General features: G+C 40.1%; 1 long non-coding RNA gene across 2 annotated transcripts in view; it reads left to right on the top strand.

The window, feature by feature from the left end:
- Window positions 1-234: 234 nt before the first annotated feature.
- The window catches only part of LOC120756625 (uncharacterized), an 87,821-nt gene continuing 67,623 nt past the window's right edge, over window positions 235-20,432 (top strand). For both annotated transcript variants that reach the window (XR_005702183.2, XR_005702182.2), the window contains exon 1: window positions 235-416. This is a non-coding gene — a long non-coding RNA (uncharacterized LOC120756625). The remainder of the gene's footprint in view (window positions 417-20,432) is intronic.

Below are 20,432 nucleotides of genomic sequence, written 5' to 3'. Positions count from 1 at the left end.
AAAAAATGAATTATTAGGATTTCTCCCAAACTGTGGACTTAATCTGTGTAAGTACTCTGCATGGAAACAACCACAGGTGTTAAGGGCTTTTAGCTCAGGAGATGACGAGACCCACAGTCTGGCACCTGAGTGACTCAGTGTGCAGGTGGGGGTGATTGTTCCGTGACCAATCAGCCCATTCCCCAAGTAATATCAGGGAACTCTCAAGACAGCTGTTTTTGAGTCAGAGATTTTCAGATTGGGCCCTATAAAGCAAAGTATTTACTCTCTTTTCCCTCTCCCACAAAAACCCCAGACCCCACCACCCAAAAAAGGGGTTATGTACTTCTTTTAGTATAAAGTGTTTTAGTTTCTGTGTGCAGCTATGAAGCCTGAAGAGCTGGAGAAGTTACAGAAGGCTGATTGTTTATTGACTGGTAAGTGAAATGAACTTGTGGTTTTAATCCAAACCTCACAAGTGCACATTCAGATAATAAATCCTGTAGCTATTGCTACTTCTGTTTTGGTAATCTTAAGAGAAAGTTCTCTGGAACTCTCATTTGGGGCTGAGGCTGAAAGGCAAAAAATAAGGGTCAGGAATCATGGTGTCAGGAGGGTTTCCACTTTCATTTGTCCACAAGATGCTGCTTCTGATTACAGCTGGAGATTGCTCATAGTAAAATGATGCTCATGGGGGAGGATGCTACTTCATGGTCTGAAATGAGCTTGGGGCAACATGGAGAGTTATTCCCTGACAGGAGAGCTGAGCTTCTGGAGAACCCTGGACTAGGAGAGCAGGTGATAGCAGTGTTTTGCCTGTTAGCAGTGTAAATGCTCTGTCTGTTTTCTGTAGACTGAGTTCTGACTGGACTAGCCATGCAGATTTAAGGTATCTCAGTGGTTTCATGATACTGCCTGCTGTGCAAACTCAGGAGCTGGTTTCTACAGGAAACTAAGTACAGCAACACAGGGGGTGTAGATGTACATAGAAGTGATAAGTACAAATGGAAGTGATTACTTTGGAGTGATTATTTTCTAGGTTTTTAAGGCTCTTGCTGTACTACACTGGCATGTAGGAAATATTTTTAATATATACGTGTTTTTCCTTGGTTAAAATGAAATATTTAACATAGCATGTTTTCTGTGTGTGTGGATAAAAGGGAGTAAACAGAAGAGGGGCAAGGACAGGGAAAGGGGAGGAAAGAAAATCTCTGAAGAAGCTGAAGAGCTTTCCAAAGAACAAATAGCATGATCTACTTTGTGGCTAAACTGATTAGCTCGCATATAATCACATCTCAGCTGATGAACTTTGTGATCTTCCTCTGTAGAGCCCTCTTTGGCTGTTCTGTTTCATTCCTTAAGAAGATTAGGTGGGTAATCCTGGAGCTCCACAAAACCACCTGTTGTTTGGGCTGCTGTATAATATGGCTTTTGAGGCAATCCTTTGACAGTTCCACAGTAGGATTGTGAGTAGGCTCAGATATTTGTGTACCTGCTGCATGCAGTCTGTGTGTGCTGCGGGGCGCTCTGGGCTGGGTTTCCAGCAGCACAAGTAACTGGCCCTTAAGAAGACCGGACCAAATCAACCTCTGTGCCGCTTTCCCCTCTCGAGGGAGCGCTTCTGTCTGCAGCAGCACTGCTCTCCTTGCTGTAGTGACATTTGCAGAGTCTGTGTCTTTACCATCTGGCTGTTCTAAGGTTTCAAATGTACCAGGTGTTGGTAAATTCATCCATTTCATCAGGAAGGGTGTCTTGCCTTGCTCTGTGTCTAGACCAGAATTATTAAAGAAAACAAAAAAATAACCTAAAAGCAGATAAATGCATTGGAGAGAGAGAGTAAATCCAGGAAAGCCAGTCAGTTGCAGGTTGAGCTGTAAACAATAGTCATACCAAAACTGGGTCAAAATCCTTGTTCTACATAATCTGCTGGGACACAATGGTAACTGTTCAGTCTGGAATGTTCTCCTGTAAGCTGCACTGTCTGACCATCCTACTGAAAATGTCACTCACTACAAATGAAATTCCTAAATTGAAACCCACAGCCCTAACTCCAGGGGGATGTAGGAACTTTTTTTTCCCCTCAGAAGAGTTCAGAAACCTGTGATGATAGAATGTAAGATATGAATTAAATACTGAGTTTCCTGTTTTTCTGCTCAGCCAATATTAAGGGATGCAATCTAGCAATATGTTAAGCTGGTGCTTAATTCTAAGCATCTTAATGATCCGCTGGTAGTAGGTAGGAGTGTGGCTGTTTGTCTGCTTTGATTTAAAGACTTCCTTAAATGCATTGCTGATTTTGGCCTTCTCCGCCACAGGTTAATACATTGCGATTAAAAATGAATAAGTGGAGTCATTTCATCAGCCACAAAATTGTCTTTGTCAATCCATTAAAATAATATTATTCTCATCCGTATGTTTATTCTTTTCCATCCCCCTAGTGAAGGCTGTGAGGGGAGGAAAAATTATTTTCAAGTTATAAATCCTATTATAAATGACAGAGAGATTCCAGACAAAGGTCTTAAGAATGTCTTATATTTAGTGCCTTTTCTGTGAAAATATAGACAGACATTAAAGTATGTCTCTCATGTCCTGCTTACACATCTTTCTTACCCTACAAAAGTATGTTTTGGTCAAAGGGTTTTTCAGCATCTGGAGAACACATCCTGGGAGTAAGAGTTGCACACTGCTTGTGTCCTCCCTTAGGGCCATGATGACAGGTAGAGCTACAGCTGTTTGCTGCAGTTAGATTGTGAACACAAGATTTTGTGAGCTATGGGTGCTGAGAAAATCGTGTAACAACTCGTCAGTGCTTTTCTGACTGTGGAAATCTGATTTCTTTTTTTAAAAAAGCAAACATATGGCTATTGTGTTTGATTAATCTGTTTCTTCACGTTCCCTGGCAAGGAACAAAGGGGGCACCAGGCTTGAGCATAGATAAGTCACTTCTGGTTGCCCTTCAATTTGATCTCTAGTAATCACCATTAATGTTGGTGCAGCTTAATTGAATGTTTTGTATTGCAAAATGGATCTGTATGGTTAGCACTTTTCATGCTTAAAATGGCTCAGTAGAAAAAGAATTATCTGAAAAATGTTTTTGACAGGGTGTCTTAAGTGTCAGAGTTAGAGACGAAAACAAAAGATTACTGTTGTGAGGATCAATTTTGTCAGTGGTGCAGAGGGTAAATGGAAAATGGATTAATCATCCTCCTCCTGACAGTGCAGGGCAGAGAGGGTTAATAACAGGGGTATTCTTTCACCGTGCTCTCTGGCTGAGGAAGCTCAAGGTAACCAAATGTAGGGATATGGTTTAATTGACAATTTATTCATCAAGGCATTGATTGTTTCCTGCCATTCACTCTGTAGACAGGTTGTGGAGTAAAGAAGTGTCTAATTAAAATTCCTTTGTGGTGTGATTCCCCTAGAAACACATGAAACCAACAGCTGAGACAGCAGAAGAATATAAAAATACTGTTTTCCAGTGTTTCAAAGTACCTGTTTTGCATGATCACTTTAGAACCCTGATTCTGGAGGTTTGTCCTTCGATGCAGCCGCCCTGTGAAGCAGGCACGTGCCTCTGCTTCCCTTCTGCTTTTGGCTGACGGCTTTGTATTTCCTGATGACAACTTACCAGGGGAGATCTGTGATAAACTGGAGCTTCTCTCAACATAAACCAGGGAATTTAGTCTACTTTTGGTTGAGGAGGTGAATTTGGGTTGTTTATGGCTTCTTCTCTAGGTCAGAAATTGATCCGTGAACTTAGGAGTAGAAAGGAGCTATCTGTTTAGCTTTCTGAAGGGTAGGGGATGGGACAGAGCAAAACAGCTTTTTTGCTTGTAGCAATTACATGAACAGCAGAATTTAAACATTGAAAACTCTCCCACTCCAGGAAGTCAGCATGCTATAGCTCAGCCTTGTGGCTGCTCCTGTTGTACTGGTAGTAATTTTCTGTCCAAGAGTTTCTATAAAACAAATATTCTCTATATTGCAAATATCTCCTCCTGTTTACTCAAAGAATTAGAGTTTTCCAGCCTTCCTATCTCCCAAGGGAAGTGTTAGACAAACTAGGCTGTCACAGGGATAGTAAAATCCCAAATGTTTTGTATGAAGAGTGCTTCTAAAGGGTAAATTAATGCTGGGCAAGCACAACTTTTTAACTTTTAGAAGTTTCTATTGCTGTCTTGTAATCTGTAAGACAGTAAAAAAACCTTTTTCCTAGCAGAGAACTCTAAATTGTATCTTGCAGAACTGGAGAACATTGAGTGGCGTTATATTCCAAAGTACTGAGATACAGCTGCAAAACCCTCAGAGCTGGATGGGGCTGGTGTGTGTGTGTATATATACACAGCTGGCAACAGCCATATTTCTTATTGCAATGAAATATAGGAATAAAGACCCATGAGTGAAACCCCATGATTGTAACTACATTTAATGCAGGTGTTTGCATATTCCATGATGACAGAGAAATTAAATGAGACTTCTTTTAGATCAGTATAAAAGGATCTTTCAATATTGTAGTTATTAATTTTTCTTCATGTCTAGGTATTTTTAGAAGCTTACTGCAGTATCATTGAATTGTTTGAAATGGGCGGAAATAAGAGTTGTATGACCTGAGACAGTGAGAAAAGTCAAAATGTCACCTGGGCAGATGAAGAAAATAAGTTGCTGGATACATTCTTTCTTATTAAAGTTTTTGGCTGTGGAGAATCTGTATTCCTTAATGGGATCATTTCTGCTTATTTTGTTGTAATACTTTCATGAGGATCCAAGTTGGCCCCAAACTGCAGTCCTTCTGATAGTTCAGGGACTCTGATAGAAGGCAGCAGAGCTCTGTCACTGACAGGCAGTGCTACCCATGGACCTGCTCTTAAGTTTTCTTTTATCTAAAGAAAGGGTGGTAAACCTCCCTCAGACCTTAAGTGAGATAGAGAAGAATAAGTCATAGAAAAGATCTGGAGTTATCTGAGTATCTAGAAGTACTTTCTTTTAATTTGTTATTTTCTTAATGGAAGATGGACTTCAGTCCCAAAAGTGGCAAACAAATCACTTGACTGCATTTGGGAAGAATGTGAATAATTCTGTGGTGTGAATTATTATGTGTCATTTAAAGCAACTTTGGTTTAATCAGAAATCATAGAAAATATGTAATTAAAAGGCTTTCAAAATGTATGGGTTAAAAATGTCACTTGGTATGGGTTTATAACAGCTTAATTTGTCTGTTCTGTGCTTGGAGCTGTATGGCAGGACACAATCACACATATAGCACAGTGATTTATAGAGCTAGGAGCAGACACTAATGAGAAAAAGCTTTTAAAATAAAGACTTATATAATTTACGTATCTATGACCATAAAAATTTTAAAAATACTGAACAGATAGTTTCTAGGCTTAAATGTAAAAGTGCCCAAGCTTTATACCCTTATGCATATAAGAGCTATAGTAGGAAAGAGCTGACCATAAATCTGGAGGACAGCTATATCTTGCTAAGTGGCACTTCAAAACTTGTATTAGTTCTAAAAGCTGCAGCCAAACTTGCCTTTTCCCTCCCGTCTTTATGCAGTGAGGAGTTTGGGGTTCAGCTGGTGTTGGGTTTTTCTATTGTAGATAGAAAAATACCACTTGTACACACTATAGAGGCACAGGTCAGAGAGAAGCCTATGTTATTCAATACCATGCAGGCAAAAAGTTTTTAATAAATTATTTATCTAAAGACTTTTGGAGGTGGTGAAGGCGATGCCCAGCTCTGGCTGGTACAAGTCAGCAGTGCTGATGTTAGAAGCTCAGGGCTGAGTCCCATCTGCTGCCAGGGGATAGAGCCCATCACCAGCTCTCACTCCTCTTTAGTAGTTGATGGGAATTGCTGTGCAGTAATGTGGAAAGGCCCTGGCAGCCTGGAACACAACTCTGCACACAAGGAAACAGCTGTGGAGGGAATGCTGCTACCTACTTGTCCCAAGTTCTGAGGACCTTCTGCAGTGAGCTGGGTTTGAACCATACCAAATGTCTTCGCAGCCATTAGCAGTTGTCTCTGTCAGAAAGTCCTGCCTGTGCTTTTGAGTTGAAAAAGGTTTTGCTAATGGCGAGAGTAAAGGGAAGAAGCAGAACATTATAAATAACATTTCTAGTAGATAACTTCATCAGCAAACAAAACCTTACTGGAGAGTCGAGTGATCTGTTGTTTAGGTACCTTGATGTACGAGTAGATTCCCAGTTCTTGAATCTTAGTTTACCAAGGCATGTAATGCTAAGTATGTTTGGGTTTTTTTCTGGCTGACATCTAGTACCTGGCTCAGTGCTACCAGAGAGCTGTTCTTAACGCTCTTGCAGGCAGTCTATGCATTTCATACAGCTTCATAAGTAATGCTGCAAACATTACAGTGCTGTTCCAACCAGCAGCTCAGAGCAGGGCCAGCTTGGGGTGGGTGTCCCTGTCCAAGAGGGACTTGAATGATGCTAAGTAAACATCTATTACAGAAACTAAATAAACTTTTTCTATACTTAAAAATTCTAAAAACCCTCCAAAAACCAAAATAAAACAAACAAACAAAAGAACTACTTTAAGGACTAGTGGACTCTCAAACATGGATTTTATTTGTGAAGAAATGGGAGGGTTTTTTTACTTTGTTAGTTGCTTTTAGCAGCAGGATTTAGGGCATCTTTGTAAACCAGAAATAGGACAGGTTTATAAAGCTCACTCCTACCTGTGGAATCACTGGAGATCCTGTAGGGGTGGATGGCCTTCCTTTGGGGTCAGTGCTTCCTTTCACTAGAAACTGTACAGGTACCCTGTTATATATCCTGATGAGTGTTGCCTCAGCACCATGGAAAGACCTTGCTTGATACCCCAGGTAACTTTTTCTGTGGATATCATAGCTGAGGAGAGAAACAGGCAAGGCTTTTGCCCAGCCCAGGAACCTGAGTCAGGCTGGGGGCCAGTGCTGTGTGGTGTGCATGCTGAATGACTGCTAGTAAAACCACTGCCTTGTTCAGATCCAAACCCATAGGACTGTTTTAGCACTGTATTTCTGAGGTAGGTAGTTATGAGGGATGGACAGAAACAGCCTATCAAACCTACTGCATGAGGAGGAACTATTGCATTCCCAAGCACAACCTCTAAATTTTTGGCACCTTGGGAGCTACTTCAGCCTCAAGGGCTGTTTTTTGTGGTATAAAGCCAGGATTGAGTCCCTTGTATAATATAGCATGGGTGGGCTTTGGTGTGCATATTAGTAGAAACAGTGATATTAATATACATATTAGTTCACATACCTGGTGAATTACAAATTATTCTAATTATAAAACAAATTATCTTTTTTTTAATAGTTCTTCATTCCTAAACAACAGTTAGTCTTAGAGGAAGCTACCAGGGGACTTTTCAGGCAATTAATTAAAAAAAATGCAGTGTTTTCTGAATGTATGATTTTTGCTTGGCTTTTGTTAGATTAATAATTTAGTAAATATAGTTGAGTGTGTTTAATGCAATTTTCTCCTCTTTAAAATGTTCTTGTAGGTAAAAGAAAAATCACTCTTATTTGTGCTTTCATGAAAATAATACCATTTTCCTCCCTTCAGGATGATCTAATGCTGCAGCAATAGGGGTTGGGGATTGGAGCGGGAAGGCTTGAGCAGCTGGGTTGTTCAAGCATCACTGTCAAGTTGGAATGGCCAGTGCAAACCAATTGCTTTTCATAGTTTCCCTCTTGGTAAGCACTTTGCATATGACCATAATTTGAACTGAAGGCAGCTTGGTGACAGTGCTGTGGCAGAGAAGGCAGTAGAGAGGTCTGGAAGTGGAGGTGAGGCGTGAGGACACCTGGAGAAGCAGTCTGCTCTCGCTTTGCCTGCCCCACGTGCACGCAGCGGAGGTGCAATGTTTGATGGGCTGGGATCTGCTCCTCTGTGCACAGGTGCTGCTGCACTGACAGCTCGACACACCTGTGGCTCTTAGTGAGTTCTCTGGGCCTGCTGCTCTTTCCCTCTTTCAAATGGTGCTCCTTCGCTGTGTGCTTGTACCATGAGCTACATAAAAGAGAAGTTCCCAGTTGCTCCAGTCACTGCCCCGGAGGCTACAAAGGGTCGATGTGCGCGGTTGTGGCTGCCAGCAGGTGCCCCTCCCTCTCATGACACATGGGCTCCAGACCCCATCATGTCATGGAAAAGATCAGGAAGGAAGGATACGGCCATCCACCCGCCAGCAGCTGGGCTGAACAAAGCATTGTATTAAACAGGTCTGCTGCTTTCTGCTGGCAAGAGAAACAAGCAGTAAGCAAGAGAGTAACACGAGCTCTAGTTTCAGCATTAGCAGAGCTTTGTAGCGGAGCCTCTTGTTCCCTAGAGGCTGTCCAGCACATCATCTGCTGCTGTGGGCTGCATGCTCACCAGCCAAAATTTGGCACTTGGGGAACAGATATTAAGTATTTTTGCCTAATTCTCCAGAAGTACTATTGGAAACTAGACCAGGAATTGCACTGCTGGGCATGAAAATTTTATGTTAAATCGTTCAAATGATTAGTCTAAAAATTAAAAACTCTCATCTTTTCACAACTGGAATACAGAGCAGGATATTCAGGTAAAAATAATTTATGGCAGTAATTATGGTATAAACCAATTTTTCAGCAGCCAGTTGCTTAAGTTCCTTCTTCCCCACTCCACACTTATCAAATCTGTAGGGAAATCACTGCAAGAAATACCCCTTCTGCCAGATATATTCATCAGAAACAGGATGTTGTATGTGAACACTTAACTGTGTAATGAAAAAAGGATCTCATATGCAATGATCTGGAGGATCAAGAGGTCAACCAGTTTTCTGAAACAAAGTCTAATTTTTACTGGCAGCATCTAATATTAATTACTAAAGCTCACACCTTTCCCCATTAAATTCTGAACATTTATGCACTTTAATATGAGACATCTAATGGTGTGACAGATTTAATTTTTTTTTCACTGTGTGTATTTCATTTTGTTTAACCACAAGAAAACTGAACTTCTATTTATTATGGTAAAAATTGATTCAGAATAAATCCTGACAGTTTGAGTTACTTCTGAGCTTTTGTATTTAATGGAAACACAGTATGAAATCCCTTTCTATGCTCCCTGTGTGGGAAGGGGGGATTTGACAGTAGGAGAGCAGATATCACCGCTAATAAAAGTGACTGCATGGCAGGGTAGGACAGGCATGTTGTGCAGTCATTTTGCTTCAGGACCCTTCCCCAGCAGGGAAGCTCCAGCACGATGGTACTTGAGTGCAGACAACAGAGAGCAGCTCCAGCAGGCAGCATTAGTTGTGATAAATGTGCAAGATTGTTGGTATTGCTGCCTTTACACCAGGGGTTTCTGCAGACCAGAGGTAGTCAATAGATGATCAGATGTCCACTCTCCAACCATCTCCAGGCAACCTGAAACCTGTATGGTAAATGCAGATGCTGCATTCAGAAAACAAACCTTGTTTGGTTGAACTCTTCCTCATTGCCACAGGAGCATTGCAGAGATCTGGCGCTCCCTGGACTTTGGCTGAAATGCTCGGTCTGGTGTGACAAGCATGGGTGCCAACTGGATCAAGTATGTATTGCTGCAAAACTGGAACGTGGTCGCCAACTAATTTCACACCAGCTACTGGAGAGATACCGGTTGAATAGAAAGGCATAAACTTGGTATGGGATTTGAGAAAGAAAAAAAACCCACAATCCCAAGCCATATTTTAATCATTAAAAAATAAAGCATAAATGAAATGCTGGCTACTGAAGAAGGCTAGGTGAGGGCATTGAGAGGCCCTAAGGAAATTCCTTATAGGAGAACAGTTACTGCAGCAGAGTTCAGAAGTGGTAGGGAGATGCTCAGGCAGCAAGGAGAGAGTGGAAAGAGTAGATGAGCTGTCCTTGATAGGACAAGGACATGACTATTAAACAGCAATTTCTGCTATTGCTTGCTTGTCTACCTTGTTTTTTCACTTTGACTCAGCTTGAATAGTAGCTTAATAACTGCTTTTGTTTTGGTAGTCCCCTGACAGGAGTGCTATCAGGCTGGATAAGCTTTGAGAAATTCAGGACTCCTGAAGCAGAGGTGGCTCTGACCTCAGGTGCTGAAGCTCAGTCCCTGCCTCCCTCTTGCTTGTCACTCCCTCTCTTGTTGCCAAGGGGGGGATTTCTCCTCATCACTTCTGACACTTTTCAGTCTTTAAGATTGTTTTGTAAACCATGGATGTTGGAAGCAGGTATATCTAAGCTGTCTAGAGTCCAGGCTCTTGTGCAAGGTTATTGCTTGGCAGAGGGAGAAATCCTTCCTAGTCCTTACCCTGCAGTAACATAGGATAGTGAGCAGGAAATGGTCTGATAGTTAAAGCAGATGGTTTCTCAGCAAAAGCCTTCTGTGGCTTGTGTTCTCTGTAACTTTTTTTAGTGAGACAAACCAGCTTTCCTGATATGACAGCTTCATTGCTGTGCCTTGTGGAAACATGCTGCCACTTATACTAATTTTACCTTGTAAGAATATGAGAGCACAGTGGTAAAGCAAAAAAAGTCATCGTTGCTATGATTTGAGAGATGCTTTTTTTTCTTTTTTTTTTGTGGCATAAATGGTTGCCAGTAGAGGGAAACAATTTGTTAAGCTGTGTAGAGAACAATAGCATTAAAATATAGATGTTTTCCTAATTTTTACATATCTGCATCATGAGCCAATGCAATTGCTAAAAGAGTGCTCCCCAAAAGGGCTGTTTTACAGCTACATGGTTTGTAAATGACAACAGTTAGGGGAAAAATAATAATGACAACCTTATTCCAGAAGACTGCATTCTCAGGGTTTAGAATCTGAAACAGGGTGCATGCAAATGGATGTAGAGCACTGGTGTTGATAAAGGCCAGGGAATGCTGCTAACAGGGCTGGTGAGCTGGGAGATGTAGGAGTGCATTAACCATCCAGGGAGTGAGGGGGACCAGGGAGGTGGTGACATGTCTGGCACATCTTGGTTTGTGCAGACCAGGGGAAAGGGAGATGCATCTGGATCCCCTCTGAGGTATAAAGGAGGAGCAAACTTGTTCACAGCGTCCTCTCCTTTAACTGGTGCATTGGACCTTTGTGTAAATTGGAGATGAAAATATGATAATTAGTTTGTTTAGGCTATATTGACTTCCATTGAATATATCAAAAGATTTCAAGTTAGAGCCTGAGTAACACTGCAGTGCTTGGCTTCCTACAATGCCAAGCACTGTCTGTGTTTGATGGGAAGGGGTCACGGTGGTACCTAATGCCCTTCATGCTAGTTATTAGAGTTAACCATTTTGGAGTTATTTAAGGTCTCTGAAGGTCAAAGTACAGGAAATAAAACTAATAATCACTTATAACAATTCAGAAACAATCTCTGGAAATGCCTTCACCGTATTAACTGTTGGTGTAAAATAAGAATTCTTAAATGATTGTGCATTCATCATTCACATTTCAGCTCTGTGGGGCTGACCTCATTGTTTTTAAAGTCATGTCCCAAGACACTTCAGTTTCCTAACCCTGTATTCGGGCTCTAAATGACAAGTCGATGACACCGTGATAATTTTTCTTATGTTGTAAATGGTGAAGCCATTACTACATGAGTTAACAGGACTATATGTCTTTCAACCAAAGAGAATGTGTTCTCAAAGAAAAAAGTTCTTAGTCAAAACCATATCTTCAGTAACAGCAGGGAAAATACAGAAAATTACTGTCAAAGTAAATTGCATTTTGGATGAATACCACCTCCTTTCAAGTATGCCCCACCTTGATAATCCTTCTTTATTTACTGATGTTGGCCTTTTCTCTTTAGAGACCTTTAATGAAGACTTATTTTATGTTTCATGTATCATTAAAGTGACTTAAATGATCAAGTATGTGGTAGGCCTGACATTTATTTTTAATTATTAACATAAATAAAGAGCCATCTATATTCCACACCTACTGCAATTATAAAAATATATTTTCTTCATTTATAAAACAAATTAATTGCTTCAGGGAGTCAACCAGAGAGAAAAGAGAGGCTGTTCTTTTTGATATTCTCTCTATATTGTCAATGTTTATTAGATCTGACTGCAATGATGTGTTTTTGATGCCATGCAATTCATAATTTCTGTGTGGTTCCTGTCTGTATAGTAATGAAAACAGAATTGTGGAAGAAAAATATTCCATAAGTGTTATATCACAGCTACATATCTACACACTGGGCCAGAGAGCCTTAGATATTGTATTTCTCAAAAGAGCAGTTTGATGAGAAATGCTATATTGGTCACAAAAAACGTAAGCTAGAACAGAAAAGATGCCCCTTCGGCTTTTAGATACCATCTAAAAAGCACTTCAGTTTAAATTTTGGTCCCTTTAAGGATGAAAAGTTTCATATGAATTGAAAAAGCCCAGTTATGTTTTACTCAGCATTGCTTTCTATCTTCTATTCCATTTGTATGTGTAAGTCAGCATTAGCTATAAAATGTATATGTAATTACGTTTTAGAAAATACAACACTTTCAATTAATCTAATCTGAGACTCCATTTATCAAAGTACTCTGCTTTAGTAGTTTATACTCCCTTCTCATACAGGCTGTCATATTTTTTTTTAAATGAAAAGTCTATCATGAAATAGTAATGGTGTTTTAACACTCTTGGCAAGACTGGCTACAGCTCAACAGTGGAATCAACTGGTTACAACTAAATAATTCCTCTTCAAACTGTAGTGCCTTAGGTTAAGGAGTCTCATCTAACAAGGCTGAGAGAAGCTTTCTGTACTTGGCTGTGTGGTGGAAGAAAGCCTCTTTTACATTGCACTAAATAATTTCTATTTCCTGAACTGCTCTTCCTGTTCAACAGTTAACTGGCTTCAGTGAGTTGTGGTATCCTGTACAACAGGTGAAGATGTTTTACATTTGGATGTTTTCAGTCTGGAGATTTCTTGTGATCCCGTTAGATGTAAGGGGACCACACACAGTCTTCTGAGGTCCATGTGGCTCTCTGAGGCTTCCCTGTCTCACAAAATGTCACAGCTCTTCACGCTTGTGAGGGTTTTCACAGCACAGGGCGTCTAATGTGACATGTTTGCTTCTTGTGACATGACAAGATTGCCTAGCATTTGTCACAGTGTAAATTATTAGCTGGATACCTTTTGTTACAAAGAGATATAATGGCAATTTGGTAAGTTAGTGTAAATTCATAAATTTGTTGTTTAAAAATTAAAGTAATTAGTTAAAAGCGTTTTGATTAATGATAGCTAACAGCTTGTATGTGTGAATATTATAGTGCTGAGTGGCTGTATTCCAGGTGAAGTGATTGATTGTGTTCTGGGGGTGCACATATGTTCTGGGTGCACATAAATTATTGTTAGTCATGCAATTTCACTAATGGGATTATTTTCAGTGGTATCTCTGCAAATTTAATATGCTCGCTTTACAGTCTGGTTCCAGATATCCAAAGCTGCTCTGTCTTGCATCACTGTAGTTATTCTCTTGTTCTTTCATGTAAATGTCCTTGGGGACAATGGGAACAAGAAAAATGAAAAGAAAATGTATTTTGATGTCTTGAAAACAGCAACATGGACAAGAAAAAAAACATAAACCAAAAAACGAAACCCATAATACTCAGTATTTTAAGCAAATAAAAGGTCTACTTTGAATTTCTGGTGCCAAGACAATTTGGCTTTTAGCATACTATTTCCACATGTGTTCAACAGTCACCTAAGTAAAACTCTTTGGCTATCTGTCTTCTATTTGTTTCAGTTTGAGGTAGGAATCCAGACTATATGGTGAAAGAAACTGGTCTCTAAAAGGTTCACATAGCTTGTTCCTCATGATGTAGACCTTTATATCACTTGACATTCAGGGAAGCAAGTGTTCTTTTGCTACAAAAACGTTTCTTGAAATTCCATTTGAAGGCAACAAACTGAACTGTGTGGGCTCAGCTTACCAAGCATGTTGCAGCTGCTCTGGTGGTTTTGTTAGCACGGAGAGCCCACTTGACATCTCTGGCTATACCAAGAGATCTGTGTGAGCACTAAGCTTCTAGGATATGGCTAGAGCCCAAGAGTCTGACTGAGACCTTGCTGTGGGGTTAGGCATCACCTTGAGCCAGTGGGGATTTTGATATGTAATCTAAGATGGAACAACCTGTGATGGAGATCAATTTAATACCAAGGCACCACAGGGTGTAGGGAATTCAGAGGTGGCATCAGCTCAGCTTTGCCCCCAACCTCTGACCTGGGCAATAGCCCTTTGGCTGCAGCCCACAAATGCAGAGCTAAAGAACATGTTGTTCTGAAAAACAAACCAAGGTGCTAGACTGGCAGCAATTGCTGTGCAGAGCTAAATTGTCTCAGTGATGCAACTAAAAATTCAGCAAAGAAGCACGTCTTCTGCCATTCCCTGTTTCCATGAACCTCATCCAGGTTTTACTAAAACCGTTTTTAGACGTAAAGGTATCCCTTGTGTCCTTTCAGGGTTTGGCCTCTATGCTCAGACTGTCTGGAATTTTGTGGGAAGGATGCCTGTCTCCCACAGCCCAGACTGGGACCATCCACTCATTGCACACAGCGAGGAGAGCAGTTGTCAGACAGTAACTGTTTTCATCCACTGACCCTCTCCCTCTGTTATTTGCACATTACTGTCGTTTCTGCCTCTCATCTCATGCGCAGCATATCTGCTTCTAGATGTTCTCAGCAGTTTCTGCATGTAGATCTGGTGCAGGTTGCCTATCAGAAATCAATATTTTAAATGATGTTTTCCCCGCAAGATTATTATCATTGTAAAATCAAAATATTTTGCAGATCTTGAAAGCTCCAAGAGTATTCTGTGTATGAGCTGACAGGAAACCATAATCAAATTGTCAAGCAATTGCTTCTACTGTGGCAAAGTGAGAATGTTAGATTACATGTGTCAGCATGTGAAAATAAAGACTGTGTAGTGAACAGCACGCTGAAGACTTGATAGGAGATGGGAAGTTTATCGCTGTACGCTGTGACCTATTGTGGACAGTTCTGCTATCTCAGCAGTCCTCAGTTTGCATTAAAAACTATGATCAATAAAATGCCTCAGTTTTGTCATTCTACCAACTTTATTTGGTCAATTAAACTGAAAACTAATTGCTATTCCAAAGGGTTAAGCAATAAAAGATGCAGAATACTAATATATGTTCAGTAGTTGTTTACTGAATCTAATATTATTATCACTGCTCTAATCTCCCCAAACTGGCATCAAAATGTATGCTGCTGTGATTATTTGACTAAGAAAAATGGCTCATTTATTCAACATATGTATTGGCTGCTGATCTGGGATTTCAGATGTTTAAAGATTTATGTTCAAATTATTTTTTTTTTCAGTTTTCCTGTCCTCTTACCTATCCTTCTGTAAATTCTTCATTCTTCCTGTTCTCTATGACTGCTCTATGTTCACTGAAAACTTCTTGCCAGTGTTTGGTGCTGAGCTTGGGACTCAAACCCAAATCATGCTGAGAACTTGAACTCTCATTAAATTCAGTCATTATTAATGACTCATCACCTTGCAAGATCAAGGCTTGTGGGACATGTTCTCAAGGAGCCCAATCATTCCTGTAGCTTTTTCTCTTGTAGAGAAAGAAAACGTATTTGCAGGAGTGGAATTTAAAAGGTAGTAACCAGATTGCTGTTCAGGGTCATTGTTTAACTGTAGCAGAGAACAGGCATTTAATATCAGTTAAATAAATTAGTCATTTTAGAAAAGTACAGTATTTAGCCAGTCAATTGTACAACCTTTATCTGAGCATGAAATGACCCCAACAAAATTCAAAAGGAATTAAACAGTAATATGTGATGGGAGAAGGAAAATAAATAGTAGACAATCAGAATTAGGTTACCAATGGTAGATTAAACTAGTATTGAACATTAAGAGGGTGACTGTTGAAGGGAATGAACAAAATTTTATCATTTTGGTTGGCGAGAAAATATTTGCAAGGGTATTGTTTAAAGGTATACGGAGGGAAATATAATGGAGAATGACAAATTCATGAAGACTATAAGCATCATGTGTATTAATTTAAAGATAAGAAAAAAGAAGATAAACTGTGAATGTTTAGACTGATTTAGAAATAGATTTCTATTCTTCCTGTGGTAAGGGAAGCAGCCTTCCAGCAAGACTTGTAAGTGGGAAATGTGCTTTCACCTTCAGCCATATGACTCAATTTCCTCTGACTTGCACTAGAGAGGGCAAAGCAGCTGGTGTGCCTCTGCTTTTCTGTTAGTGGGGGCTGCAGGTGGACTGTCACCTTAATACTAAACAATAAGGTAAATTTAGGTTTAAACTGGAAATTAGTCAGCTAGTGAGACAATCATGTAATGGGGAGTTGGGACTAGACAAGGTGTCCTATGACTCAGCTCTAGCTTTCTAGTCTTGCATATTTTATACTAAAGGACACGTTATTTCTTAGAACTATGTCTGGTAGGGGCATTAATTCACAGATTGAAGGGCAAAGCCTGTGCTTCTGTGATTGGTATATCTGCTGCTTTAGCGTATGTCATTTGAGAATGTGTACTGGGGAGCAATTGGGCCTAGGCTTGTACATTTATTTAGTACCTACCAGGTGAGCTCTCTCTAACTTGAAATTCCTTTGTTCCTTCTGGGGGTCATATGCACTTATAGTTGAATGCTAGCCCCATTAAAGCAGTAGGAGGATGACAGATGAGATTCTCTTGATTTGGAGAAAATATTCTTTGTCAGGGTCTTGAAGGCCTCCTGTCAAATGTTAGGAGTCTGCAACTCAGAAGAAGAGAGACTGAGGCTGCGACTGATCCAAGATCCAAGTGTAGTGCTAGGGAAAAAAAAAAATCTTTTTCATTCCAAGCTACAAGATCTTTTAAACGTGCACTCCAGCGTCTCCTCTCTCCTTGATTTCTCTCTGTGAGAACAGTTTTCCTACAGTCCACAGCAATATAAAGCAATTTAAGAATGTTGTTGAAAAAGGTAGGATTTGAACCTGTATAAAAATGATCATATAAGGGTAGTATCCTAGGGGAAGATTGAATTACAAAAGGAAAGTTAAGAAAACCCTGTGGGCTGAAAACTTGCTGTTGATGCAAGCTCAGTACACACTAGTTTAGTGCTCAGAAATTTTTGTTTGCCAGCAATCTGTAGGCTTTTTCATTAGCAAATTATCGTTTGTGTTCCATCACCGTTTTCCTATCCCAAAGGCTTATCAACTATTTCACTAAGCAAATGTGTCTCTTCAGTGAAGTTGGCAGTCCAGAAAGCCAGCTGCACCCTGGGCTGCATCCAATGACCCCTCTGCTCTGCTCTGGTGAGACCCCACCTGCAGTGCTGTGTCTAGGGCTGGAAACACAGGCACGATGTGGATCTGTTGAAGTGAAATCAGAGGGGAGACCAAGGAAATATCCAGAGGGCTGGAACACCTTTCCTATGAAGACGTGCTGTGAGCTGGGGCTGTTCAGCCTGGGGAAGAGAGGGCTCTGGAGAGACCTTAGAGACCCTTTGAGCACCTAAAGAAGAGCCTGTAAGAGGGGTGTGCAGTGCTAGGACAAGGGGGAATGGCTTTAAACTGAAAGGAGGTAGGTTTATGTTAGACTCTAGGAAGAAATTCTTTGCTTTGAGGATGGCGAGGCACTGGAACATTCCACTGTGTATCTGTGGAAGCGTTCATGGCTACAGAGGATGGTGTTTTAAGCAACCTGATCTAATGGGAGGTGTCCCTCCCAATCCAAACTCTTCTATGATCTTAGTTGACAGCTATACAGCTAATAAGTTTTGTTCACTCTTCCTAAGCAATGAATCGTGACTGGCTACACTCTTTGTGCTGTCACAATGGGAACTGCAATTGAACAGGAATTAAGTAGCAGTTACTGTTGCTTTAACTCTTGGTTTGAAACTGCTTACTTGTGGTTTATTTTTGCACAGGTCTCCAAGCTGCTTAGCTGAAAAAGCATTTAAAATGTTTGTTGTATTGCTGGGAAGGATAGCCTGCCAAGGGCTATTATGATGACAAAATAAATGCCAGTGACTGTACTTTGCCAGCGGACTATTGGACCATAACTTTTTTCTTCAACATTTTTGATAGTCATTATCTGAATGGAAAATGGCAAGAGTGTTGGGGTGAAATGCCACAGATTCAGCATTCTCCCTTGACTTGCTCTCCTCTTTGCTTGTTGGAACTTAAGTACACACCTTCCTGAAGTGAATCTTTTACAGGACCTTACCTCATCTTCTTGCCTCTTTCAATTGCTTTGATAATGAGAAGTATTTTAGCATTAGAATAATGCCTTTGTAGTATCACTCAAGGAGGAGTCTCTGTTATCATACATCTTAATAATTTATCACCGTCTTGATAAGAATTCTAGATCAGTAGATAAGAGTAAACAGGCTCAGGGAGACAGCCGTTTGTTGCTGATGTTAATTTTGCAGCAGCTGAATTGCTCTTCTGTCATTACAATTTAAGATGTATAATTGCAAGATCATCATTTTGGGGAAGTTACCGCTGCCAAATATTTTACAAAATGTGTATTAATTAAGCAGCTGAAAATGAAATACACCTTTCCTTACTAACTTGGAAAAGAGGAAAAAACTGTAATGTTGAGACCTTAAAGCATTTATAAATGAGGAGGAGAATGTGCTGCAATCTCTATGCTAAAATAAGAAAAGTTTTTATTTTTTTTTAATATAACCAAGCCATTAGAAATGGGTAGACTAGTTCAGATGAAAATAGAATTAAACTGAACCTATAGTTAATATTCAAAAATACTGAATCTTTGAGAAACTGATAATCTTTTTTGAATATCTCAGTAACTTGTCTCATTAGCAGGGGCTAAGAAAAGCAAGAGAATATGTAATAAAAAATGTAACTCTAGAGAGGAAAGTGGTTTAGTGATCTAAGTGTAAGCATTTGGGAGTTTCTATGTGCTTTTTTCACCATGATGTCTGTTAGTGTGTTTACAAATAACTATAGTAGGAAACCATATGGAAGAACAGCACATGAATGCAACATCAGCTCAGTGAGAAATGCCTGCAGCTGCTTGTGAACCTGACTGTATATGGGAATGATGAGCTTTGTAATGCCCTTTGTCAGTGGTAAAAAGAAGGTGGTGGTTCTTAGCTCCCTCCGCGACACTCCTTATGAGAAGTGACAGCGGATCTGAGTGATCTGTGAAAAAGGAGGGCACAAAATATGTGACTTGTATCAAGTTTCTGCTCAAGTGCAATGAGAACAGCAAAAATGGTTGTTGGATGTTAATTAGTCTGTTTCTACCATACTGGAAAAATCTTAGCTGCTACAAAATCCTTGCTAAAGAATTCTAAAAATCTATTTGGGAGAGAGCAGACCACTGTAGCTGGGGAGATAAAGAAACAGCATTATGGAATATTTCAGGAAATTTGAGGAAATGAAACCAAAATCCCTTTCAGGAACAACCCTTTGAGAAGTTTGATTTTGGAACATAATGGAAGGGGGATAGTGTCGGTTTATTTATTCTTATTGGAGAAAGCAAGAGCTTAGGTTCTAATCTAAGATGCAACGCTAGAAGCCAGGAATTACTTTATAAAATGAAAGGTGCTACAGAAGTATAACAAAATCTGATCTCGTGGCTCTGGTGACTTGGGTTCTGCTTGTGGAGTTATGTTTGCTTTTAAAATAATGTGTTCAAGCATTTGCCTCATTACTACTCTGTGCTGGTTCTGCTTTTACCTTTATGCAGATATCTAGGAGTGGGCAGATGTGTTTGTCGATCCATTTAGACTAGACCCCACTACTCAGATCAGCTTACTGCCCAAAGCCAGGAAAGTCTTGGCCTGTAAATCTGTTTCTTTGTGGTCCAAGTCCCTGTCCCAAGAGCACTGATTAGCTGCTGATGTTTCTGGTATGAGGACAGCAGTAAAAACAGCTATTAAAATGGAATGAAACCAAGCACAGCTAGGAAAAAGCTAACTCAAGATGAAGAGGATGGGAAGCCTGGAAGAGGTAATGGTCCTGGAAAACATTCTGGCCTTAGGACAAAGGGTTATTTCTCATAGGTTTTCTCAAAAGCGTTGTCAACAAAAATTCCTTCTGTTCTGTAGAGATCTCTTTCTGTTTCGGTATCTTTCACAAACCTCTATCACTGTGTAGTTGTTGCTGTCTCATCTTTTCCATCTGGACATTTTCTCTTCTTCAAAGTGATTTTAATTGTTGCAGTAACATAGCTACTCTATGGATCTTTGTTGCCTTCTCTAAGAACTCTTGCCCAATGCTGAACCAGGGCTGAAGCTGTCCGTTATAAACAAAACACAATGCAGCTTCACAAACAGCATTATTGAAGAGGCACTTTGCATTATTCCAAGTACCCACTTTACTAACGTGTGTCTACTCTCAAGAGTAATAAGGGCTGCATTTGATTCTCTGTGAACAATTCAAGGGTCAGGGTCTAGATTCACTTGTGCTGGGATAAATGTAGTGGAGAACCACAGAAATCGGTTGTTGTTATGGCTCTGTATGGCTGGAGCAGAG

Source organism: Hirundo rustica, chromosome 9 (assembly GCF_015227805.2).
Source record: "Hirundo rustica isolate bHirRus1 chromosome 9, bHirRus1.pri.v3, whole genome shotgun sequence".
Taxonomy (NCBI): domain Eukaryota; kingdom Metazoa; phylum Chordata; class Aves; order Passeriformes; family Hirundinidae; genus Hirundo; species Hirundo rustica.
The sequence above is the reverse complement of the archived record's forward strand: the minus strand, read 5'-3'. Positions and strand labels throughout refer to the sequence as shown.